Source organism: Phyllobates terribilis, unplaced genomic scaffold (assembly GCF_046119375.1).
Source record: "Phyllobates terribilis strain yellow unplaced genomic scaffold, ASM4611937v1 Scaffold_2__4_contigs__length_985480577, whole genome shotgun sequence".
Taxonomy (NCBI): Eukaryota; Metazoa; Chordata; class Amphibia; order Anura; family Dendrobatidae; genus Phyllobates; species Phyllobates terribilis.
The window spans coordinates 101,678,218-101,704,926 of NW_027362762.1; positions in this window are offsets into that span (position 1 = coordinate 101,678,218).

The following is a 26,709-nucleotide window of genomic DNA, read 5'->3' on the forward strand; positions in this document are numbered from 1 at the left end:
ATGGGACAACCCCTTTAAGTTTGTTTCCATATGAAAAGGTTCATCATTATATTTGATGATACAGAAAAACATCCTCAATTGTAGACATTTTTTTAATAAATATCAAGGGTGGCCTGCAAGTTTTTAATTTTGGCCCTCTGTGTATTTGAGTTTGACATCCCTGCTTTAGAGTGTGGAGGAAACCGGAGAACCCAGAGAAAATCCACGCAAACACGGGGAGAACATACAAACTCCTTGCAGATGTTGCCCTTGGTGGAATTTGAACATTGGACCCCAGCACTGTAAAGTAACAGTGCCAACCACTGGGCCACCGTGCTGCCCATTCATTCCTTTTTTAGGCCACCCATCTTCTATACCTTTCTTTGGAAATTGGAACTCTGTTAAAAAAATATTTAGATTTGAGAGTCCTCAGTGGTTGATACCTTTTAATGGCTAATTGAAAAGATGATAACAATTTACAAGCTTTCGAGACTACTCAGGTCTCTTCATCAGGCATAGTATAACACAAAATCTGAAGAGTCATATATTTATACACAATAGGACACAGAAATAATGCAATAGATGAGACAGGTGACGTAAAGCAAAGCTATTACTATGGAAGAGAGATAAACAGTTCTGGCTGTAAATATTTTAGCAGTTCATAGATAAGGAGTGTGAAAGTTTTATTGCGCTGTGACTGAGGTCTGGTGCAGGGTTGTGATCACCCCCTCCCCCCATAAATCCATGCGACATATTCATTCCTGCTCTGAAGGTGTCAAAGGTCACCATGATATATAAACCTATAAAAGTATTCACTGAAAAGTGAAGACAATCCCAATTCGAATAAAGAGCCGAAAAACAGAGCATTCCCTGATCAATTTTGCTATCACGATAGTATAACATATAATATGTAATCACAAGCAAACGGGAATTAAAGAAAAACTGTTGGATCAGTTTATGAGAAGGTAACAAATTTTATTTTAATATAATAGATATACAGCATAGAGAATATTGGTTAAAATCGTTTGGAATGACAGAAAATACTGAAGTGGTAGTATAGAAAAAGTGCTGAAAATAATCCAGCACACATAGAAAAGAAAGACACATAGGATCCTGCTCTAACTACATATAGCTTCCAAGTAAGGCTGCTTAATTGAATAGCAAAGCAATAAATAAAATGCCTAGCAATCAATCAAAAGAGTAAATAGTATGCAGCATAATTATGTCTTGTCTGCGTAATTAACTTAGAATCATAATATATATGGAGTAGGTGTAAACAGGAGTCCGTGCAACAGCCTCGGATCCTATTCACACTGCATACAGCTTCTCAATAAAGGCTACTCTGGGGTATTAGAAAGGTGTCAGAGTATGTACTAAACAATCAATCGAGGAATTAATAGTATGCAGCCCAATTCTGTCTTGTCCACAAGTCAGAGACAAGATCAAGACAAATATAGAACATGGGAATACCTTGGATCATGATGTAGTGGACAGCAGGTTGTGAAGGACCCGTGTGACAGCCTCGACGCGCGTTTCACCTTCCGGCTTTGTCAGGAGGCGTGGTTAGAGGTTAAAAGCAGGGGCTATTTAAATGAATGGGTCTGGGCCACTAGCGAATCGGCGCCCAACACGTCATGTTGCTCCGCCCCGTGGCGCGGCTAGCCGGCGTCCGCAGGAAGCGACTAGGAGGAGGACAAACGTCACCCCCCCCCGTCACCCTAGCAACCCGCCCGGCCAGCGACGCCACACGGCGCGAGCAGCGCATGTACGGGGCGCGTCTGCGCTGTAAGAGGATACACAGAGTGAATGACCAAGTAGGTATATCTGTCAGCTGATGCCTACATGTTAGCCATAGTCGATCTCAATAGGGGAAAAGTATATATGTTATTATATCCTGCAAAGGCTTGTATAGTAAATCTATTAGGACATAATGTATATCAGAAAAAGTTCAGAAAAGGTTCAAAAGAAGTTCAGGCTGATGCTGATTACAAATCTCCCATGTACGTACACAGGTGCTATATAAAGCACATACCTGCCAGCACTATATGTGTGGGGGCAACCACTGAACAATTCAGTAATGGTTAATATTGCTCCCAACCACATAGGTGATTCGGCCATACACATAAAAAACATGCGCATATGAGTATAGAGTGCTCACACAGAAAAGTATGGTTCATACATAAAAAAATATATAGGGCATATACCTGCCAGCACTATATGTATGGGGGCAATCATTATGCAATTACAATAATCATCATTGCTCCCAGCCATACAGGTTGCTCGACCATATATATATAAACATGCCCAAACAGAATAGTGCACAAAACATACGTAACAGGCCTATATATACAAATACCGGCCTTGTTATATAGAACGCCGATATACATGGACAAAAATAGTTATATTAATTAAACGTTATAGTAAATTAGACTGATAAGATGGCCATAGTTATAACATAATATACAGGTCATGAAAATTAGATCTTCGTAACCGTCATCAGAGAATCTTCTTAAAAATGTTAATCAAATAGGAGCAGATGGTAGATGGCTATCAGCCCAAAAAATTGAAGGCAAACGATATGTTCCGTGTTCCTCAGACAGCTGTGGTGAGATGAGTCGTGGTCCAGAAGGTAACAGAGCTAGAAAAGGGTCAATAAACAACAAATTAGACACTAATACACATAAGAAACATATACCTGGCCCGTGCAATTAAAATTGGGGTACAATCAAGGAAGTTAGAGAAAAGATTTGAAACTGATGGTTTCATTAAGGCCTTTGGGGACTAACGTATCCAAAGTAACCATCCATTTGGTTTCTTTTTGAAGCAATTTCTGTCTGATATTGCCACCTCTGATCCCTGCATATACGTGGTCAATGCCACAGACTGTAAAGCCCTTGGGGTTGCAGTTATGATGCTCAAAGAAATGTCTAGGGATCGTTTTAAGTACTTGGGGTTCGGTGCAGTTAATTGCATTTTTAATGTCCCGGACGTGTTCTTGAATCCTCGTTTTGAACGGTCTAGTGGTCATACCTATATATATAAGCCCACAAGGGCATTTTGCGTGGTAGACCACTGCTTCAGTATCACATGTAATGTGATGGACAATTTTAAAATCTCTATCGTTTTTTGAATTAGAGAAGAGTTTTGTCCTCAGGATATATTTACAGGCCGAGCAGCCTCCACAGGGGGAACAGCCCCAGGGAGGACCAGGACTATCAAACAAAAATTTGCTTTTAGGTGGCACGTAGTGACTTTTACAAAGTATGTCACCCAATGTGCGTGATTTGCGCCACGTAATAGAAGGATGTTTAGGTAATTCATATTGTAGGCTTCTGTCAGTGCGTAGCACTGACCAGTGCTTAGACAGAATCCTCCCAATATCTTTCCAATTATTACAAAACGTGGTGATAAATCTTGGTGGGGCATGTGTCAGTCGACCTTTATTCTTGTTACTATTGCCGTGTACCATTAGGAGGGTTTGTCTCTTAGTTCCCTTTGCTCGATTGAGGCCTCTATAGATATCCTGATATTTATAGCCCCTATTCAGGAATCTATGTGACAGATCTTTGGCCTGCTCGTAAAATAGTGCATCATCTGAACAAATACGACGTGCTCTGAGGAACTGACTGATAGGGATAGATTTTTTCAGTTTAGGTGGATGTGAAGACTCAAAATGCAAGAGTGCATTAGTTGATGTTCTTTTCCTAAAAATGTCTGTGCTTATGGCGCCATCAGATGATTTGATAATGAGCAAGTCAAGAAAGTCAATCTGAACTTGACTGTACTTCCATGTCAGCCTAACATTTATATCATTAATATTAAGCCGATTAAGGAACATCTCGAGCTGCGACGAGGAGCCCTGCCAAATGAACAAAATGTCGTCGATATACCGCGACTATGAGACCACATGTTCATGACCAGGTGTGCCAAGGACCGTATCCCTCTTCCACAGCCCCAGGAAGAGATTTGCGAATGAGGGCGCACATGTGGCCCCCATCGCAGTCCCCTGGAGCTGTAGGAAGGGGCGGTCCTTGAACACGAAAAAATTATGTGTCAAAACAAATTGTAATAAAGACATGATGAAAGCAATCAAATCTGGGTCCAGATTGGTCATGCCTAAATAAAATCTGGTGGCTTTGATCCCATGGTCGTGGCATATCGACATATAAAGGGATTCCACGTCACAGGTGACAAGCCACATATCCTCATCCAGCACAGTCCCCTCAAGTCTCCTAAGTACGTCAGTCACCATGAATTTATATTCCCAAACTTTTCTGTCTCTCTGAGATTTGAAATTACCTTTTAATACCAATAATTTCATGTCTGTGATGCTGTGATCAGGGAAACAAAAATGCTTGGCCACAGGTAGATCTATTCTTTTTTCTTTTATTGTGTTGCAATGATGATACATTCTTGTCCTAAGTTTTTGTCCTGTCTTCCCTACATACAGACACCCAGCTGGACATTTGGTACATATAATTAAGTGCACTACATTAGATGTGATACAGCTGAACGTACCTGGGATCTTGTAGTCCTGATATGAATTGGGGATTTTTATCTTGTCTGTGGTCATTATAAACGGACAGGTTTTACATTTTTTCTGGCTGCAGGGAAACATACCTGTAACTGGTGGAGATGACAGGGAGCTTCTGACAATGATACTTCTTAAATTTGTGGGCTGCCTGAAACACAGAAGTGGGGGGTCTGGAAATATGGATTGTAATCGGGCATCCTTTTGAGGTAAGGGTTGTAGTTTCCATTCAGCTCTCCTTAGCGTCTCCAGATTTGGATTGTAGGTGACTACTAGAGGCTCCTGGTTTCTTTCTTGTTTAGTTTTGTAATGTACGAGATGATTCCTTGGTATTCTGGTGGCTCTTGTAATCTGGTTCTCAATTGTTCTTGGATGGTAGCCCTGATTCAAAAAGGACTTTCTGAGGCCACCAAGGTGTTTGTCTCTATCCATAGGGTTGGAACATGTCCAATTGTATCTGAGCTCTGTTAACAAATCATCCCAGCAGCATTCACAAAATACCTCCTGAAAGGACTGCTTTAAGGAAGTGTAAGGTGCCAGAGGGCGGTAGGCATGGTTGAGCTGCTACTCCATAACGCCTTGGCACTTTACAAGATAACGCCCTGGCACTTTACAAGAAAATTATCCCCCAGTCCCAGTGTGCTGTCTAATGTAGGGTGCATTACACTCACTTGCAGAACGGAGGCCACCACTGCCTTCTGGTCTCCATTATCAAGAACAGCCGCACACACATCCAGTGACACCTAGTTTGTTTCAACTTTCAAAAGTTTACTAGACAGTTCATGTACATCAGATTGTAACACTCAGTATCCGGCACAGCACAGTACATTTTCCACTTCACTTTCAGTCCCGCCTGGACCATCCCTACACTTACTGGTTCTCTCATCCCGAGAGATTTCCTGTCCAGCCCCGCAGTATTGTCGAGATCCACTACCTTTTCCACATCCATCTTTCTCTGTACGGAAGAGGTTTAGGCACTCTCCATAGCACCTGTATCGAGCCTTAGGCTCCGGACGTTGCAGGAATGTTGGCAGGTAGTCTTATAAGGTCTCATACCGCCCAACACAATATGTACTTCTCTAGCTGTAAGCCCACTGATCCTTGAATTTGACCTTGTCACTGTCAACAACAAACTCTCTCACTCACTAACTAAAACAGGAAGTGGTTCCCTTTTTACTTTCTCTACCCCCTCCCAATATGGGCCAGTCCCAAACATTATCTGTATCTTTCCCTAATGTACCTACAGTCACTATCTCTAACCTAAGCACTAAACTGTGTGTTATCGTATGCTTACCCTATACTGGAAATGGAGTGTACCTTACTCACACTAGGCATTACCTCTCCAGTAGCTATACAGCAGCACCATTACCTAAAACACTATGCACTATTACTAGTGTTGAGCGAACATGCTCGACACTGCTCGGTACTCGCCCGAGCATCACGCTACTCGGGATGTTCGGGGAGCACCGAGCATTTCCGGGTTACTCGGGCGGGAGCTCGGGTCTCCGCCCTGCATGTTTGGCGCTCTTTACAGAGCCAATGAACATGCAGGGATTGCCAGCCAGTCACTGTAATGCCGCAGCCATGTTGTTTGTGGGCATTACAGTGATTGGCTGGCCGCACAGCGTCACCTCGAGTATTTAAAACCGGGCGCCGCCATCTTGGACACAGTCGCTCCGGATCAGACAGTGTAGGGACAGCGCTGCTGATTTAGGGAGAGATATATCCTGCAAAATAGTTAGTGTAGGGTCTGTAAAGGCTGCCAGATCAAACAAACAGTCCTTCTCAGGACTAATATCCATCCCAGGTATATCAGGCAGGCAGGCAGGCAGGCTGTAAAGGAGACGCAGTGGTTATACCAGCAAACGCTGCATTACAGTCCTGTGTGCTGCTCCTGTTGCTGAAATTGCTGGACTTAGCTCCAGGTCCCGGGGGCCAGGAAAAATCCCTTTTTTTTATCTAAATCCTCTTTTTTTTTTCCTCCTTCACAATGTACAAATACCCATCTTATTAACCTTTTGGTGCCCCCCCCCCCCCCAAAAAGTGTGCCTCTGATTTTTCAGACACAAATATATCTGTTGAAAATAGTCTGGTGTAGGCCAGAGAAATAGAAGTGTGGTTTTGCAGTTCTATGGGCCATTTGTATCTAAAAAAACCAGTTTGAGTGTGTCGCTCACTGTTCAGCCGCAAATATATATATATTTTAAAAAGCCTGGTATACACCAGTAAATTATTACTGTGGTTTTGATGTTCCACGGTAAAACATCTCTATTATCCTGTTTTTGGCATTTTTTGCTGTATAAGAATAATAAGTGTCTCCCTGATTTTTCAGACACAAATATATCTGTTGAAAATAGTCTGGTGTAGGCCAGAGAGACAGAAGTGTGCTTTTGCTGTTCCACGGTAAAAAATCTCTATTATCCTGCTTTTTGCATTTTTTGCTGTAAAAAAAAAAAAAATAGTGTCTCCCTGATTTTTCAGACACAAATATATCTGTTGAAAATAGTCTTGTGTAGGCCCGAGAAATACAAGTGTGGTTTTGCAGTTCCACGGTACAAACCTCTGTATTATCCACTTTTGGGCCATTTGTATCTAAAAAAAACAGTTTGAGTGTGTCGCTCACTGTTCAGCCGCAAATATTTATATATTTTAAAAAGCCTGGTATACACCAGTAAATTATTACTGTGGTTTTGATGTTCCACGGTAAAACATCTCTATTATCCTGTTTTTGGCATTTTTTGCTGTATAAAAATAATAATAGTGTCTCCCTGATTTTTCAGACACAAATATATCTGTTGAAAATAGTCTGGTGTAGGCCAGAGAGACAGAAGTGTGCTTTTGCTGTTCCACGGTAAAAAAATCTCTATTATCCTGCTTTTTGCATTTTTTGCTGTAAAAAAAAAAATAGTGTCTCCCTGATTTTTCAGACACAAATATATCTGTTGAAAATAGTCTGGTGTAGGCCCGAGAAATACAAGTGTGGTTTTGCAGTTCCACGGTACAAACCTCTGTATTATCCACTTTTGGGCCATTTGTATCTAAAAAAAACAGTTTGAGTGTGTCGCTCACTGTTCAGCCGCAAATATATATATATTTTAAAAAGCCTGGTATACACCAGTAAATTATTACTGTGGTTTTGATGTTCCACGGTAAAACATCTCTATTATCCTGTTTTTGGCATTTTTTGCTGTATAAAAATAATAATAGTGTCTCCCTGATTTTTCAGACACAAATATATCTGTTGAAAATAGTCTGGTGTAGGCCAGAGAGACAGAAGTGTGCTTTTGCTGTTCCACGGTAAAAATTCTCTATCATCCTGCTTTTTGCATTTTTTGCTGTAAAAAAAAAAAAAAAATAGTGTCTCCCTGATTTTTCAGACACAAACATATCTGTTGAAAATAGTCTGGTGTAGGCCCGAGAAATACAAGTGTGGTTTTGCAGTTCCACGGTACAAACCTCTGTATTATCCACTTTTGGGCCATTTGTATCTAAAAAAAACAGCTTGAGTGTGTCGCTCACTGTTCAGCCGCAAATATATATATATTTTAAAAAACCTGGTATACACCAGTAAATTATAACTGTGGTTTTGCTGTTCCATGGTAAAAAATCTCTATTATTCAGGTTTTGGTAGTTTTTTCCGTAAAGAAAAACAGTAGTGTCTCCTGACTGTTGTGACACAAAAATATATCTGTTGAAAATAGTCTTGTGTAGGCCCGACATCCCAGTGTGGTTTCGCAGTTCCACGGGTCAAATCGCTGTACTATCCAGTTTTGGGCCTTTGGTATCTAAAAAAAAAGCAGTTTGAGTGTGTCGCTCACTGTTCAGCCGCAAATATCTCTATTTAAAAAAGTGTGGTATACCCCAGTAAACAATAACTGTGGTTTTCCTCTTCCACGGTTCTAATCTACTCTTTATTACCCTTTTTCCATTGATAGTGCAAGTGTAAGCTATTTTACTTAATTTACAATGGGCAAGGCGCGTGGCAAGGGACGTGGAAGTGGACGTTCTGGTGATGGTTCGTGCAGAGGACGGGGCCGTGGCCAAGGTGAAAATGTGCCACAACCAACAGCCACATCTTCTCGCTCCCACTTCTTGACCGAATTACTATGGAAGCACAGAACAACACCAGTATTGAGAACTGATCAGTGTGAACAGGTTATTAATTGGATAGCAGACAATACTTCCAGTTACCTGGGCACCACCACCTCCGGTCTGTCTTCCACACGGTCAACTCTTAGTAGCCGTGAGTCTCGACCGCATACTCCTCCTCACCCTGATGCTCCTTCCTCCCACCATGCCGAGTGTCGTCAGACAGCAAGTGATCCCACACTTGGACACTCTGAAGAGCTGTTCACTGGTCCATTTCCATATTTGGGCCCCTCGCCTGATACGCTTGAAGTGGTGGAAGAGGAGATCCCATGTTGCGATGTCCAAATATTTGAACAGCCACGGCCACAGGAAGTCGACGTTGGCAATCTGTCACAAGAGGTGGACGATGACGAGAAACAATTGCCAGGAAGTGAGGAGGAGGATCGTGGTGCGCAAGTGGAAGAGGAGGAGGTGGTGGATGATCTAGTAACTGACCCAACGTGGAAGGAGGACATGCAGAGTGAGGCCAGCAGCACACAGGGGGAGGGAGGCAGAGTACCCCAACAGGCAGGAAGAAGCAGTGTGGTGGCCGCAGACAGAAGGCAGGCAACCGTTCCCCGTAACACCAACACGAGGGACGTTGCCAGTACAAGCGGTAGGTCTTCCAGAGTCTGGAATTATTTTAAAGACTCTGCTGATAACCCCAAAAAGGCCATATGTTCCACCTGCCATGCCAGCATCAGCAGGGGTGACAAAACTACCAACCTGACCACCACCAGCATGATCAGGCACATTGCAGCAAAGCACCCGACTTTGTGGGGCGAAACCCAGGGTCCACGACCAGTGTCAGCGGGTGTCACCACTGCTTCTTCCACTGTTGTACGTGCAATAGAACCCCCTGTTGTGTGTGCAAGGCAATCCCCTGTCCATACTGCATGTAAAGATGCCCCCTCCTCTCAGTCTTCACTTGTTATGGCAGTTTCTCAAGAAACAGCATCAACGTCCACGTCCACGTCCCACCACAGCGTTCAATTGTCCATATCCCAGACCTTTGAACGAAAGCGGAAATTCGCAGCTAACGCCCCGCAGGCCACAGTCCTAAATTCGCACATTTCACGACTGCTTGCATTGGAAATGCTGCCTTTTAGGCTGGTGGAGACGGAATCCTTCCGTAATCTTATGGCGGTGGCCATCCCTCGGTACTCGGTCCCCAGCCGACACTATTTTGCTTGGTGTGCCATCCCCGCACTACACAAGCACGTGTCCCAAAGCATCTGCCGTGCCCTCAACAACGCAGTTACTGGGAGAGTCCACCTGACAACGGACATGTGGACAAGTGCTTGTGGCCAGGGACGGTACATCTCTCTGACGGCACACTGGGTAAACATAGTGGAAGCCGGGACCCAGTCGGACCTTGGGACGGAACACATCCTCCCCACACCGAGGATTGTGGGCCCTATGTCAGTCAGAGTTGCCCCCACAGTGTACAGCTCCTGCGCATCCTCCTCCTCCTCCTCCTCCTCATGTTCAGCCTCCATCTCAGATATCACCACATCAGTTACAAGCTGGAAGCACTACAGTACTGCCTCCGCCAAGCGGCAACAGGCTGTGCTGAAACTCATAAGCTTAGGTGATAAACCTCACACTGCTTGTGAGTTGTGAACAGCTGTGAAAGAGCAGGCAGATCTGTGGCTGAGACCGCTGAACCTACATCCCGGCATGGTCGTGTGTGACAATGGCCGTAACCTGGTGGCGGCTCTGAGGCGAGGTGAGATCACACACGTACCATGCCTGGCTCATGTGCTTAACCTCGTGGTTCAGCGGTTTCTTAAATCGTATCCCGAGTTGCCAGATCTGCTCGTGAAAGTACGCCGCCTGTCAGCTCATTTTCGCAAGTCGGCTACAGCTGCCGCCGCCCTTGCTGTGTTGCAGCAGCGTTTGCAGCTTCCGGCACACCGACTGGTGTGTGATGTCCCCACACGTTGGAACTCTACCCTCCACATGTTGCAAAGGATTTGTGAGCAGAAGAGAGCAGTTGTGGAGTACCAGCTGCAACAAGGCCGTCGATATTCAGGTCAGACTCCACACATAAGACCTCAGGAGTGGACCTGGATGTCTGACATATGTACCATCCTGACAAACTTTGAGGAGGCCACCAAGATGGTGAGTGGCGATGACGCCATCATTAGTGTCAGCATCCCACTTGTCTGTCTTTTGCAACGCTCTCTGCAGAGAATTAAAGAGGAGGCATTGCAGCCAGAGTATGATGAGATGGATCAAGAAGCTGTAGCGGGCGATTACACACAGCCCAGCCTCATCTCATCCCAACGTGCATTGGGGGACAATGAGGGAGAGGAGGAGGAGGAGGAGGAAGAACAGAAGCTGCTATTGACGCGCCCCTGGGCCTACTTGGTGTAGCGTTGCGCACGCGGGGACTACCCGGAGCCGGGCCTGTTGGGGGTAGTAGTCTTGTGGCGGTGACCCGGTCCGTGCCCAGGGAGTCAAACTGTGTGGCTGAGTATTAGCAGTAGATGTTGGACGACTACGCCACCCGTTGAATGCAGCTATGGAGCTGCCGCTGCAGGGCAGACCGCTGAGGCCGGTGGAAGGATTGTGCAGCGTGGATGGGATAACCCCCAACGGGAGGGGTATGGCCTCAGGGCAGCCGACGTGGATGATGAGGGTAACAGGAACCACTCAGAGACGATGCGGTGTAGTTCAGGGTCTTTACTGGTGACAAAAATAGACCCTCCCGGAGTACTGGCTAGCGGTCGGGGCCTGGTCAGTCCTTGAACAGATGGGGTCTCCCCTGGCCAGGCGGAGTTGTAGGCCTCCCCAACTAGTTGTACTCTACTGGCTACCTTGCTAGAGGCGGGTAAAAGTAGCCCACGTCCCTGAGTGTACCGTGTGGTGCTCACCCGTATGGCCGGTGACTCGGGGCCTTCTAGTGGCTTCCGCTCCACGACGGCGGTGCTGGTCCCACGCGTGTGACCGTGCCTTCGGGTTTCTTGGCCAGAGGACCTGAAATCCCCCGCCGGTCGGTTTCTGCTGCTGGGTAAGGATTAGTCCCCACAGCCTCGGACTCCGGGTCCGGTGGTAACTCTTCAATCAGGGCGAGCTCTACAGCTGCCAGCCCCTGATTCCTTTTAGCACGACTTCCCCAGAGCTCCTGATCTCTCTTTCCTATAGCTGCTTCTCCTCTTCTCTCTCTACTCTTTTCTCTCTAACCCTGCCTCAGCCCCAGTTTTATATAGGGGAAGTTCTTCCCCTCCCAGGACTGGGCAGGAGGTGTGGCATGCATAGTATTCCTGACCAAGAGACCTCCCACCTGCTCTCAGACATAATATTGCTATTACTGTGGAAACCAGACCCCTGGGGTGCCACATTCCCCCCTAGTGAAATTTAGTACTCCGGGACTAAACATACTTTTGTAAACATAACAAGGTATAAACAATAACGTTCTGGTAGAGACAACACATAAGGTGGTCACGGCGTGTCCGCAACCGGGTGTAATTTTTGAGGAAAACAAAGGTGTCCATTTCACCAAAACAGGGAGACGTAACCAGGTAGGGGTCTGTCCTGCCCCGAGTCCTTATCAGTCTTTTAGTCCGTCCTGGGTTACGCTCCAACTATAAGCACAAAGGATTCCCGGTAAATCCACCAAAGACTCCTACAAATAACTAGAAACACATAATTATACACAAGCAACAATAAACAGGTAAACATTAATAAAATAGCTTGAACATTTAGATCCTCCACCGTATGGGCAACTGGCCTCTAGTGACCCTAGTGGACCTACGGAGCTGGCTGACTGGTCCTGAGCTACAGGGTATAGGAGCTGTCAAGGGTAAACTGGGCAGCCGTCTACGGACTCTTTGGCTCACTAGGGGTATGGCAGGCTCACTATAAGCAGAGGGTTGATTCTCCTGGTCTGCTTGTGTGGGGTCTTCTGCCTCCTGGACCGGCTGTTCTTCCAGCTCTACCTGTGTCTCCGTAGGCATTTGGGATGCTGGTTGGAGGAAGGTGAGGACGGGTACCACAACAGCACCATTGACTTGGGTCCAAGACCGGGGGAAGGCTCCAAGTACAGTACGGACCGTCTCTGTCTCTTCCTCTGCGGGTCGAGGGTCTTCTTGTTCTTCTTCAGGGTTCCGTAGCCGTTCGGGGCACTTCTTCAGGTGATCTCGGGATACAATGGCTGTGGTTTCCCCTCCGTCCTTGCTGATTGTACAGACCTTTGGGTTCTCGTGGCTCGAGGGCAGTACGGTGTACGGGTCCTTCTCCCACTGGTCGTCCAGCTTGTGGAGCCGCCTCTTCCTCTTCAAGACCTGCTCTCCAGGTACCAGGGGAACAGCGGGAGCATGCTGGTTATAAGCCTTCTCCTGTCTCTCTCTAGCTTGACAGAGACTTCGCTCCACGCTCTCCTGCACTTTCCGGTACTGCTGCTGCCTCTCTGTGTCCCAGTCTGCTTCTGGTGAAGTGTCCTCGGGTGTCAGGACTCCCATCTCCAGATCAACAGGGAGCTTACCAGGTCTCGCTCTCATTAGGTAAGCCGGGGTACAGTTGGTGGAACCTACAGGGATGTGGTTGTATAGGTCCACCAGGTCGGGCAGCTTTTCAGGCCACAGACTACGTTCTTCCAGGGGCAATGTTTTCAGAAGATCTATCACCACCTGGTTCATTTTCTCACAAAGTCCATTAGTTTGCGGGTGATAGGGTGTTGTTCTTATCTTCCGGCAGCCATACAGGGTGCAGAACTCCTGGAAGACTTCCGCTTCAAAGGCAGGCCCCTGGTCCGTCAGCACCTGCTCCGGGTATCCGTGCGGACGGCAGAAGTGCTGCTGGAAGGCTCTAGCTGCTGTTTGAGCCGTTAAGTCCTTGACGGGGACGACAACCAAGAACCGGGAGTAGTGATCCACGATGGTTAACGCGTAGACGTAGCCACTTCTGCTTGGGGTCAGTTTTACATGATCCAAGGCTACCAGTTCCAACGGCTGTCTGGTGATGATGGACTGCAGGGGAGTCTTCTGGCTGGCACGGTCCTTCCTTCTTAGGTTGCACGGGCCACAGTCTCTGCACCACCTCTTGATGGTTCCTCTCATGCCTACCCAGTGGAACCGCCCGCGCAGCAAGAACTCCAGCTTCTTCCATCCGAAGTGCCCAGCTCCGTTGTGGTATGCCTCCAGCACCATAGCTGCTTCCCTTCTTGGCACCACTACTTGCCAGATCAGTTCATGCGTCCGGGAGTTAACCATTCTGCGGCACAACTTCCCCTTGTAAAGGAACAGTCGACTCTTCTCAACCCACAGTTGCTTGGCCTCCTCCGGAGCGTCTGGGTCAAGGCGGGCATCTGGCTGAGTCAGCATCTCCTTCACCAGTCGGACGGCGGGGTCACTGTCTTGCGTTTCCGCCCAGTTGTAATAAGGTAAGGGGTTGAACGTAGCAGATTGCTTACCCCTTACACGGTGGGAATACTGGATAGTCCCATGACGGTGGAACGCGGGGAGTTCAACTTCTTCCAGTTCCTCTGAATCTTCCCCTACGTCCGGTAGGTTCGGCATCCTGGACAGGGCGTCCGCGTTGGTATTGGAGCGTCCTGCCCGGTATTTGATTGTAAACTCATAGTTGGACAAGCGGGCCATCCATCTCTGCTCTAGGGCACCGAGTTTTGCAGTGTCCAGGTGTGTCAACGGGTTGTTATCCGTGTACACGGTGAACCGGGAAGAGGCAAGGTAGTGCCTAAAGCGTTCGGTGACTGCCCACACCACTGCCAGGAACTCTAGCTTGAATGAGCTGTAATTCTCAGGGTTTCTTTCGGTGGGTCGCAGTTTTCGGCTGGCGTAAGCAATTACCCGTTCTTTCCCCTGCTGGATCTGGGACAGTACGGCTCCTAGCCCGACGTTACTTGCGTCGGTGTAGAGGATAAAGGGCTGGCTGTAATCAGGGTACGCCAGGATTTCATTCCCCGTGAGGGCCATCTTCAGCTGGCGGAAGGACTCTTCTTCCAGCTTCTCCCATCTGAAGGGTGGCTTCTGGTTCTTGGCCTTCCTGGACTGGCCTATCAGGAGGTCCTGCATAGGAGCTGCCTTTTTGGTGAAACCGGGAATGAATCTTCGGTAGTAGCCTACCAACCCGAGGAACTGCTGCACTTCCTTTACGCTGGAGGGGCTTGGCCATTCCTTAATTGCGGTGATCTTATCAGGGTCGGGAGCCACTCCGTCAGCACTCACCACATGTCCCAGGTACTGCACCTTTGGTTTTAGGAGGTGACACTTGGAGGGTTTCACCTTTAGGCCGTAGTTTGCCAGGGCTTCGAACACTTCCGCCAGGTGTTTCAGGTGGTCCTCGTAGGTCTTGGAATAGACGATGACATCGTCCAGGTATAACAGGACCGTCTCGAAATTTCGGTGTCCCAGACAGCATTCCATCAACCGTTGGAAGGTTCCTGGTGCGTTGCAGAGTCCGAACGGCATGTAGGTAAACTCGCTAAGTCCCATCGGGGTGGTGAATGCGGTCTTCTCCCGGTCCGCCTCTGCTACAGGAACCTGCCAGTACCCGCTAGTGAGATCCAAAGTAGAGAAGAAATTAGCAGATTTTAAAGCAGCCAAAGACTCCTCTATCCTTGGTAAGGGGTACGCATCTTTGTGTGTGATACGGTTGATTTTCCGGTAATCTACACACATTCTCATGGTGTTGTCTTTCTTTTTAACCAAGACTAGTGGAGCTGCCCAGGGGCTACAACTATCCCTGATTACTCCAGCCTCCTTCATGTCTCTAAGCATCCCCTTGGCGTGTTGGTAGTGTGCAGGGGGTACGGGTCGGTATCTCTCCTTTATGGGAGGATGGTCTCCCGTGGGGATGTGGTGTTCTACCCCCTTTACTCGCCCGAAGTCTAACGGGTGTTTACTAAACACTCTCTCGTACTCTTGGACTACCCGATAGACTCCCTGTTTCTGGTGTGAGGGAGTGGAGTCAGTACCCAAATGTAGTTGCTGACACCAGTCCTCCATTTGTTGCTTAGAGCCGTTACCTTCCTCTGGATGAGATAGAGGCAAGGGTTCCACGGACTGTACTGAATTTTGGTCGATGGTATACAATTTGGCTAGCGTGGCATACCGGGGCAGGTACACTTCCCTCTTCCCGATATTTATTATGCGAACGGGCACCCTCCCATGGCGTACATCAACCACCCCCCGTGCCGTCAAAATGGTGGGCCTACTGTCTGAGTAAACTGGTTCTACCATTGCCTGGTAATCTCTACCTCTCAGACCAATAGCTGCCCGGCACCAAATCATCATTTCACTTTTCGGGGGCATGGCAATAGGGAAAGGGTCACACATTCTCACGCTTCCTATCTCACCACCGGAGAGTTCCACCTGTTGCCGTCGCATCAGTGCCCGGATCTCTTTTTGGAGCACTCGCTGCTGGCCGGAGCTGGCGTTCTTGGCAACCTGCTGTAAAATGAAAATCACCTCTGCAAGACAATTTTCAATCACATTAGTTCCTAGAGTTATCTTTGGGTGACTCTCGCGCTTGTCAATGTCTACAATGATCAGTCCCTGTGCTGCCAGTTCGACTCTACCGATTTTATTGGTCACCTCTTTAAATCCGATCTGTGGCACGGGCTGACCATTGCTGGCGATGATACTCAAGTCGTCGTCAGGGTAGCGGGTTATATCCGAGTCATTCCAGTACTGCTTGAAGAGCACGTACGGGATGGTGGTGACCTGTGACCCGGTGTCCAGTAGGGCACTCATAGGAATGCCATCCAGTACCACAGGCAAGACTGGACGTCCTCCCACATATTTGTCGCGCCAGTTCGATGGGCCTGGTGATCTTTTTCCTGGGGGTTGGCCCTCTACCCCAGGTTGTGCCAGTTTAAAGGACAGTACCTTGCCATATGTCCGGGTTGATTGCAGCGGCGGCAGATGGGTTGTCCGTCCTCGTTGTATCGGTCGCTGGGTCTTCCTCTGGCCGGTGGGGTCCTCCTTGGTCGACGCCACGGGATATCCTCCGGTCCGGATGCCAGCTGGATCTTCCCTGGAGTAGAAACCTGTAAAGACTGCACAGTTCGGGTTAGCGCGGCGACGCTTTTAGTTAGCTCTTAGACCTGATGGTGCAGGTCTGTAGCCGGGTCACTGTTTAAAGCCTGCGCATCAGCTCCCACAGGCCCTGCAGACAAGGGCGCCGCCTCCTGGTGGTAAGCGGTAGTAGGGCGCCTATGGGTCACCACGCCACCCGGTGCCGGTTCTCGGAGCACCCGGATGGCTCTGTCCTTGAACTGTGCAAAGTCCAGATGAGGATCCTGTAAGGCCATTGCCCGCAACTGGGTTCGGTGGGCATTGCAATATAGTCCCTCTATAAATTGTTCGGTCAACAGCCTGTCCTCGTTTCCCACGCCGTCAGGGTCGGTCTGCTTAATGGCTCTCAGGGCCTCTTGTAGGTTTAGTGCATAGTCCCTTATACTCTCATGTGCTCGCTGCTTGCACCCATAGAATGTAAGCTTAATCTCGGCTGAGGTGCGGGTATCAAAGGTGTCCCTCAGCCGGGTTAGTATCCCTGCGACAGTCCTCCTCCCAGGTGGCCAGGACTTTACCTCCCTTTGGGCTGCCCCGGTTAGTTGGGCCACCAGGATGCTCACTTTTTGCTCTTCTGTGAGAGGGATACACCTGGAAGAGGCTATCCAGCTTTTCTTTAAAGTCATTCAGGGTATGTGACTCCCCTGAGTACTGGGGTAGCCAGGCTGCTCCCGGGATATAGGGCATGGTGAAAGGCATGACTGCAGCAGCGGTGGCGCTGGCGGGGGTTGAGGCAGTGAAGCTCTCCTCCGTATCCGACATCTTTCTCCCCCCCTAGTGGACCGTGGCCTACCTTGCGATGATCCTCTTCCGTAGGCCGCGGCTCCGCAGTGGATCGTCAGGGTTGAGGACCTTCCGTCGCGCTCCTGTGACGTCGGCGTCTGCTGGGCTCCTTCCAGGACCTTACGCAACGTCCGGACGTGAGGCGGGGCTTCAGTTCTCGCGCGCTTTCGGAGTCCACGCCCCTCTTCTTCCCACGCGGCGTCTTCAAGATGGCGTCCAACGGCGGGAAAACTCCACGGATGGCGGGAAGAAGGCAGAAGATGGCGCCGGATGGCGGGAAAACTTCGCGGATGGCGGGAAGAAGGTAGAAGATGGCGCCGGATGGCGGGAGTCTTCACCACTGGTAAGTTTGAACAGTCTTTTTCAGGCACGCAGTACCCGGTGGTTGCGGACACGAAATCCTGCCGACTACGCCAAAGTTGACGCGCCCCTGGGCCTACTTGGTGTAGCGTTGCGCACGCGGGGACTACCCGGAGCCGTGCCTGTCGGGGGTAGTAGTCTCGTGGCGGTGACCCGGTCCGTGCCCAGGGAGTCAAACTGTGTGGCTGAGTATTAGCAGTAGATGTTGGACGACTACGCCACCCGTTGAATGCAGCTATGGAGCTGCCGCTGCAGGGCAGACCGCTGAGGCCGGTGGAAGGATTGTGCAGCGTGGATGGGATAACCCCCAATGGGAGGGGTATGGCCTCAGGGCAGCCGACGTGGATGATGGGGGTAGCAGGAACCACTCAGAGAAGATGCGGTGTAGTTCAGGGTCTTTACTGGTGACAAAAATAGACCCTCCCGGAGTACTGGCTAGCGGTCGGGGCCTGGTCAGTCCTTGAACAGATGGGATCTCTCCTGGCCAGGCGGAGTTGTAGGCCTCCCCAACTAGTTGTACTCTACTGGCTACCTTGCTAGAGGCGGGTAAAAGTAGCCCACGTCCCTGAGTGTACCGTGTGGTGCTCACCCGTATGGCCGGTGACTCGGGGCCTTCTAGTGGCTTCCGCTCCACGACGGCGGTGCTGGTCCCACGCGTGTAACCGTGCCTTCGGGTTTCTTGGCCAGAGGACCTGAAATCCCCTGCCGGTCGGATTCTGCTGCTGGGTAAGGATTAGTCCCCACAGCCTCGAACTCCGGGTCCGGTGGTAACTCTTCAATCAGGGCGAGCTCTACAGCTGCCAGCCCCTGATTTCTTTTAGCACGACTTCCCCAGAGCTCCAGATCTCTCTTTCCTATAGCTGCTTCTCCTCTTCTCTCTCTACTCTTTTTCTCTCTAACCCTGCCTCAGCCCCAGTTTTATAAAGGGGAAGTTCTTCCCCTCCCAGGACTGGGCAGGAGGTGTGGCATGCATAGGATTCCTGACCAAGAGACCTCCCACCTGCTCTCAGACATAATATTGCTATTACTGTGGAAACCAGACCCCTGGGGTGCCACACTATCATGCGTTGTAGACGGTAGTACCTGTACAAGTGTCATACCGTCGGTTCAGCATGGGTGGCCTGAGGACAGGGGGGAGGAGGAAGAGGAGGAGGAGCAGGAGAGCATGGTCAGTCGTCATCTTGGTGAGGACACGGAAATCTTGCCCGTTACCAGTCTGGCACGCATGGCTGACTTTATGTTACGCTGCCTTAACCGTGACCCTCGCGTTGTCAAAATGTTGGGTGACAGTCATTACTGGTTGGTGACACTTGTAGACCCCCGCTACAAGGAGAACTTTCACTCTCTCATTCCTGAGGTGGAGAGGTCTACAAAAATGGGGCAATACCAGAAGGCCCTTGCTGCAGAACTCTTAAAAAAATTCCCATCTGAACACGCTAGCGGCAGAGGTCACAGTTCGTTGCCCAACCAAGGCGTACAGGCGAGAGAGATGCAACTCCAATCCAGCAGAGGCAGGGGAACACTGTCAACGTTCTGGGACAGTTTTCTGACACCCGCCCAGCTTACAGGCCCTGAGGCGCGGGGTACTCTCACAAGGAGTGGAAAGTTTCAAAAGATGGTGAGGGAGTACCTTGCCGATCGTACCAGCGTCCTCCGTGATTCCTCTGTGACTTTTAATTATTGGGTATCCAAGCTGGACACTTGGAATGAACTCGCTCTGTACGCCTTGGAGGTCCTGGCCTGCCCTGCCACTAGCGTGTTATCGGAGCGTGTTTTTAGTGCCGCTGGGGGAATTATAACTGATAAGCGCACTCGCCTGTCAACTGACAATGCTGACAAGCTGACCCTTATCAAAATGAACAAGGGCTGGATTGGGCCAGACTTCTCATCACCACCAAATGACAGCAGAGTAACATAAAGTCAAATCCACTGTGTTATTTCGGGAGGTGTATTCACATGCACCGCTTCACACCCACACATGGGTATACGCTTCCTCGTTTCGGCTGTTTAATCTTCTTCTCCTTATCCTCAGCCTCCACCACCACTATACCACCAGGGTGCCAGCATTGCAAGTTCCTCCGTCCTAATTTTTGGCAGCTTTTGCTGGGAAAGCATAAGCAAATACTATGGGAGACCCACTCCCCAATAATGGGACTTATGTTTGTAATATGCTGTACTGCATGGCTCTTGTAAGGGGCATTGCAAGTTGCTCCGTCCTAATTTTAGGCAGCTTTTGCTTTCAAGGCATAAGCAAATACTATGGGACACCCACTCCTCAATAATGGGACTTATGTTTGTAATATGCTGTACTGCATGGCTCTTGTAAGGGGCATTGCAAGTTGCTCCGTCCTAATTTTTGGCAGCTTTTGCTTGCAAGGCATAAGCAAATACTATGGGACACCCACTCCCCAATAATGGGACTTATGTTTGTAATATGCTGTACTGCATGTGACGCGCCCCCTGGGCCGTGTGTACACGTGTGTGGGATACCCGGTGCCGGGTCTCTGGGGTCTGTAGTCTCCGTGGCGGTGACCCGGTCCCGTGGCTCAGGCTGGTCAAACCAGAGTCAGTCTTTCTTAGGTATTGAGGTTAATTGTCCGACTGCGCCACCCGTGGATTGCGGTCAGGGAGTACCACCGCTGCGAGGCAGACCGCTGAGGCTGGTGTTGTGTGCGCAGCATAGAATGGGATAACTCCCCTCGGGAGGAGTGTAGCCTCAGGGCAGTGAGTGTGGATGATGGGGGTGATGGTGCACGAGCGCAGCAGGAACGACTCAGAGTCTTTGCAGTGCAGTTCAGGGTCTTTACTGATGATTATAAGGTAGACCCTCCCGAGAGTACTGGCTAGCATAAGAGGCCTGGTCAGTCTGTGAGCAAGCAGGAGTTCCCCTGGCCAGGTGGAGTTGTAGGCCTCCCCGTCTGTCTGCACTCTTCCTGGCTACCTTGCTGTAAGCGGGTAGAAGTAGCCCACGTCCCTGAGTGTACTGTGTAGTGCTCACCCGTATGGCTGGTGACTTGGGGCCTTCTGTTAGCCTCCGCTCCACGACGGCGGTGCTGGTCCCTTGCTTGTGACTGAGCCTCCGGGCTTCTATGGCCAGAGGACCTGAAATCCCCTGCCGGCTGGTTTCTGCTGCTGGATATATAAGTCCTCACAGCTTCGGACTCCTGTGTCCGGTTCCTACTGTCTTCTGCCAGGGCGAGCTCTGCTCAGCTTCTAGCCCCTGGTCTTTAGCTTCTAGCTCCTACAGAGCTCCTTGCTGTTACTTTCCCTTGCTCTCACTCTGACTCTGACTGTTCTCTGACTCACTCAACCCCGCCCCAGATCCAGTTTATAAGGGCAGAATTCTCCCCTCCCAGGACTGGGGCAGGAGGATGTTGCATGTTTAAGGGATCCTGACCAGGAAACCTCCCACTTGCTCTCCGACGTAATATCTCTATTACTGTGGTGACCAGACCCCTGGGGTGCCACACATGGCTCTTGTAAGGGGCATTGCAGGTCCTCATAATTTTTGGAAAGCCTTCCATTCACTGCTTAGGCCAACAGTGCACGGGAGACCCAGTTGCTATAAATCGAAAAAAAGGTTTAGTTAACGCCCTCTGACCTCCATGTCATTTCCAAGGGGCATTGGAGTGGCTCGAAATTTTTGGTAGGCATTGCACTCACTGTATGCCCTATAACTGTGTAGCCGAACCGCTCCTTTTGTTACAGAAACATATCCTACAAGACATATCTGGTTGACTGGCCTGATACTGATGTGAATGGTCCCTGTTCCTCCTGCTCTTTCTCCTTTGCCACCACCTCATCCATCATTTATCACCTGAAGCTTTGTTTTAACGGGAGTCATAGAACTGGGATAGTAGCAGGAAAACATCCAGCAATCCACGGAGGAGGTAGGATATGCGCCAAAACGCGGACCATCTCAGGCCTAGCCGCTACTACATACATGCGCTTGCATTCCAAGAAAACAAAGCAGATGCTAACTTCTATCATCATCATCATGCTCCTCACCTAGGCACTCTCAACTCCCCTGATGGAGAAGCCAGGGCCCACCGGAGGAGTCTGGTTCTCTGGTGGGCTCGTCCAATGCTGCCCTAAAGCAGGCCAGGCTAAGAAAAGTGTGGGGGAAGGTGACAGGAGAAATCAGGGCGGCTGGGGACCGAGTATGGACACCTGGCCGCCACCTGGCGGCTGGGGACCGAGCCTGGACACCCGGCCGCCGGGCGGCTGGGGACAGAGTATGGATACCTCGCTGCCGAAGCGGCCATGAGGTAGTGGCCAGCTTCGGCCTCCTCCAAACTAAAAGGCCCCATTTCAAGTGAAAGCTAGCAGTATGGTATTGCAGCCTGCGGGTGGGTGGGTGGTTGGCTGCATATTTTCGCTTGCATTGCAAGGAATGGGGGAGGTACAATTGAACACTGCCCTGGGACAAGGACTTGCACGGGGATAGTTGCAAGTCTGCATCTTCTGATGTGGCAAGGATCACTTCTGATGGGCACACTTTTAGACAGTGACCTGGGGGTCAGAGATGCTTCCAGGGGTCTTCCCCATACTGATCCCTTGTCTTTTCAGCACTGTATGCATGTGTCACACAGCACATGGCCAGATAAGGTTGTAAAATGTTAAAATGACATTTCCTGGTGAACGCATTTGTCACGGTTGAAAGCAATACAAAAGTGCAAAAACGCATGAAAAATGCTACTTGTGAACATAGCCCAAGGTGTGGAGGAGTATTTTTGTTTTTGGTCATTTATTTTACCTTATACACAAGTTTTTACCCTGGAAAGGAAATTCCTTAACATATTTCACAGGAAAACCGTTTCAGTTTCGTTTTTGAACGTTTTATTGTGAGCCCGCAAAAGTGGCTTAATACCTCTCACCACGTTGTTGACAGCAGTGACCTGGGAGTCAGAAATGCTTCCAGGGGCGATCCCCATGCTGCCCCCATGTCTTTTGAGCACTGTCACTATCGTTTTGGGCAATTTTTAGGCTTTCTACAGACTGCCGGGGGTGCTGCCGCAAAAATGCTCGGGTCTCTCATAGACTAACATTGGGCTCGTTGCTCGGGTCGAGCACCCGAGTATCACGGTAAGCTCGGCCCGAGCTTCGAGCACCCGAGCATTTTAGTGATCGCTCAAAACTATCAGTCGTCATCTTGGTGAGGACACGGAAGTCTTGCCCGTTACCAGTCTGGCACCCATGGCTGACTTTATGTTACGCTGCCTTAACCGTGACCCTCCCATTGTCAAAATGTTGGGTGACAGTCATTACTGGTTGATGACACTTTTAGACCCCCTCTACAAGGAGAACTTTCACTCTCTTATTCCTGAGTTGGAGAGGTCTAGAAAAATGGGGCAGTACCAGAAGGCCCTTGCTGCAGAACTATTAAAAAAATTCCCATCTGAACACGGTAGCGGCAGAGGTCACAGTTCGCTGCCCAACTAAGGCATACAGGCGAGAGAGACGCAACTCCAATCCAGCAGAGGCAGGGGAACACTGTCAATGTTCTAGGACAGTTTTCTGAGACCTGCCCAGCTTACAGGCCCTGAGGCGCAGGGTACTCTCACAAGGAGTGGAAAGTTTCAAAAGATGGTGAGGTAGTACCAGCGTCCTCCGTGATTCCTCTGTGCCTTTTAATTATTGGGTATCCAAGCAGGACACTTGGAATGAACTCACTCTGTATGCCTTGGAGGTCCTGGCCTGCCCTGCCGCTAGCGTGTTATCGGAGCATGTTTTTAGTGCCGCTGGGGGAATTTTAACTGATAAGCGCACTCGCCTGTCAACTGACAATGCTGACAAGCTGACCCTTATCAAAATGAACAAGGGCTGGATTGGGCCAGACTTCTCATCACCACCAAATGACAGCAGAGTAACATAAAGTCAAATCCACTGTGTCATTTCGGGAGGTGTATTCCCATGCATCGCTTCACACCCACACATGGGTATACACTTCCTCATTTCGGCTGTTTTTTGCTCTTCTCCTTATCCTCAGCCTCCATGACCACTATACCACCAGGGTGACCGTGGTCCATGTTGCCAGCATTGCAAGTTCCTCTGTTCTAATTTTTGGCAGGTTTTGCTTGGAAGGCATAGGCAAAGACTATGGGAGACCCACTCGCCAATAATGGGAATAATGTTTTTAATATGCTGTACTGCATGGCTCTTGTAAGGGACTTTGCAAGTTCCCCCTTCCTAATTTTTGGCAGCTTTTGCTTGGAAGGCATAGGCAAAGACTATGGGAGACCCACTCCCCAATAATGGGAATAATGTTTTTAATATGCTGTACTGCATGGCTCTTGTAAGGGGCATTAAAATCGTCTTGTTAAGCTACTGTGACCTCCACGTCTCTTCCAAGGGTCATTAATATTGTCTTTTTATTCCACTGCGACCTCCAGCACTCTTCCAAGGGGCATTAAAAGCGTCTTGTTAAGCTACTGTGACCTCCACGTCTCTTCCACAGGGCGTTGATATTGTCTTTTTATTCCACTGTAACCTCCACCACTCTTCCAAGGGGCATTGATATTGTCTTTTTATTCCACTGCGACCTCCACCACTCTTCCAAGGGGCATTAAGACCGTCTTGTTAAGCTACTGTGACCTCCACGTCTCTTCCACGGGGCATTGATATTGTCTTTTTATTCCACTGTAACCTCCACCACTCTTCCAAGGGGCATTAAAACTGTCTTGTTAAACCACTCTGAACTCCACGTCTCTTCCAAGGGGCATTAAAACCATCTTGTTAAGCTACTGTGACCTCCACATCTCTTCCAAGGGGCATTAAAACTGTCTTGTTAAACCACTCTGAACTCCACGTCTCTTCTAAGGGGCATTAAAACCGTCTTGTTAAACCACTCTGAACTCCACAGCTCTTCCAAGGGGCATTGACATGTTGTTTTTAATTACCTCTAGCCTCCACGACTCTTGCAACGGGCATTGCATTTCCTCCTAATTTTTGTCAGCTTTTGCTTTTCAATGCATAGGCGAACACTAAGGGAGACCCACTCCCCAATAATGGGTAGAAGGTTTTTAATACGCTGTAATCCACGTCTGTTTCAAGGGGCATTGCAGTGCCTAATAATTTTTGGAAAGCCTTCCATTCCCTGCTTAGGCCAACAGTGTACAGGGGACCCAGTTGCTATAAATGGAAAAAACGGTTTAGTTAAGGCCCTCTGACCTCCATGTCACTTCCAAGGGGCATTGGAGTGCCTCGAAATTTTTGGTAGGCATTGCATTCACTGTATGCCTTATAACTGTGTAGCTGAACCACTCCTTTTGGTACAGAAACATATCCTACAAGACATGTGTGGTTGGCTGGCCTGATATTGATGTGAATGGTCCCTGTTCCTCCTGCTCTTTCTCCTTTGCCACCACCTCATCCATCATTCATCACCTGAAGCTTTGTTTTAACGGGAGTCATAGAACTGGGATAGTAGCAGGAAAACATCCACCAATCCTCGAAGGAGGTAGAATATGCGCCAAAACGCTGACCACCTCAGGCCTAGCAGCTACTACATACATGCGCTTGCATTCCAAGGAACAGAAAGCTAAGGAGGTGGATGGCCTCATGATCATGAATAATTTACTCGTTGTGTAGGAGGCCGACCACTGCTGCTGTCTACCTTCTGAACTTTGTGTTGAAGCCTGATTGACCCAGGACCCGCAATCCTCTATGTCTGGAGGACGTGTTGCATCCCAGTGTCCAACTGTGTCCCGGCTTCCACAATATTAACCCAGTGTGAAGGCGGCAGTGAGATGGACCATTCCTGGCCACATTCACTTGTCCCCGTGTTTGTGGTTAGGCTGTCCTTCCCACTAAATGCACTGGGGAGGGCACAGGTAATGTTTTGTTATGCGCGCTTGTGTATAAGGTGCACCAGGACAAATAGGGGCGGCTGGGGACCGTTTATGGACACCCGGCCACCCCCACGCGGCTGGGGACTGTGTGTGGGCACCCGGCCGCGGGGCGGCTGGGGACTGAGTATAGACACCCGGCCGCCCCCTGGCGGCTGGGGACCAAGCGTGGACACCCGGCCGCCGGGCGGCTGGGGACTGAGTATGAATACCAGGCTACCGACGCAGCCATGACGTGGTGGCCAGATTCCACCTCCACATGCCTAAAAGGCCCAATTTCAAGTGCAAGCAAGGTAGCAGTATGGTATTGCAGCCTGGGGGTGGGTGGGTGGCAGGCTGCATACTTGCGCTTGTATTGCAAGTTATGGGCGAGGTACAATTGAACACTGCCCTGGGACAAGGACTTGCATGGGGATAGTTGCAAGTCTGCATCTTCTGATGCGGCAAGGATCACTTCGGATGGACACACTTTTAGGCAGTGACCTGGGTGTCAGAGATGCTTCCAGGGGTCTTCCCCATGCTGTTCCCATGTCTTTTTAGCACTGTATGCATGTGTCACACAGCACATGGCCAGATAAGGTTGTAAAATGTTAAAATGACATTTCCCGGTGAATGCATTTGTCACGGTTGAAAGCAATACAAACGTCCAAAAACGCATAAAAAATGCTACTTGTGAACATAGCCCAAGGTGTGGAGGAGTATTTTTGTTTTTGGTTATTTATTTTACCTTATACACAAGTCTTTACCCTGGAAAGGATGTTCCTTAACCCCTTTCCGACCTGGTCAGTAATAGTACGCACCAGGTCGGGAAGGCCGGTTCAGCGGGGGCTCCGGCGGTGAGCCCGCACTGAAGCGAGCACATGTCAGCTGATTATTGGAATCGCAATCCACCCGCGGCTGTTAACATGTTAAATCTCTGACAGTGGCATTTAACTCGCGCTTCCGGGAGTCCTAAGCCCCGCCCATCAGTGACCCCGTCACGTGATCGCGGGTCACCAATGGGTGGGCATGACAACTCAGGGTCTGCAGCAGACGCCTGTGG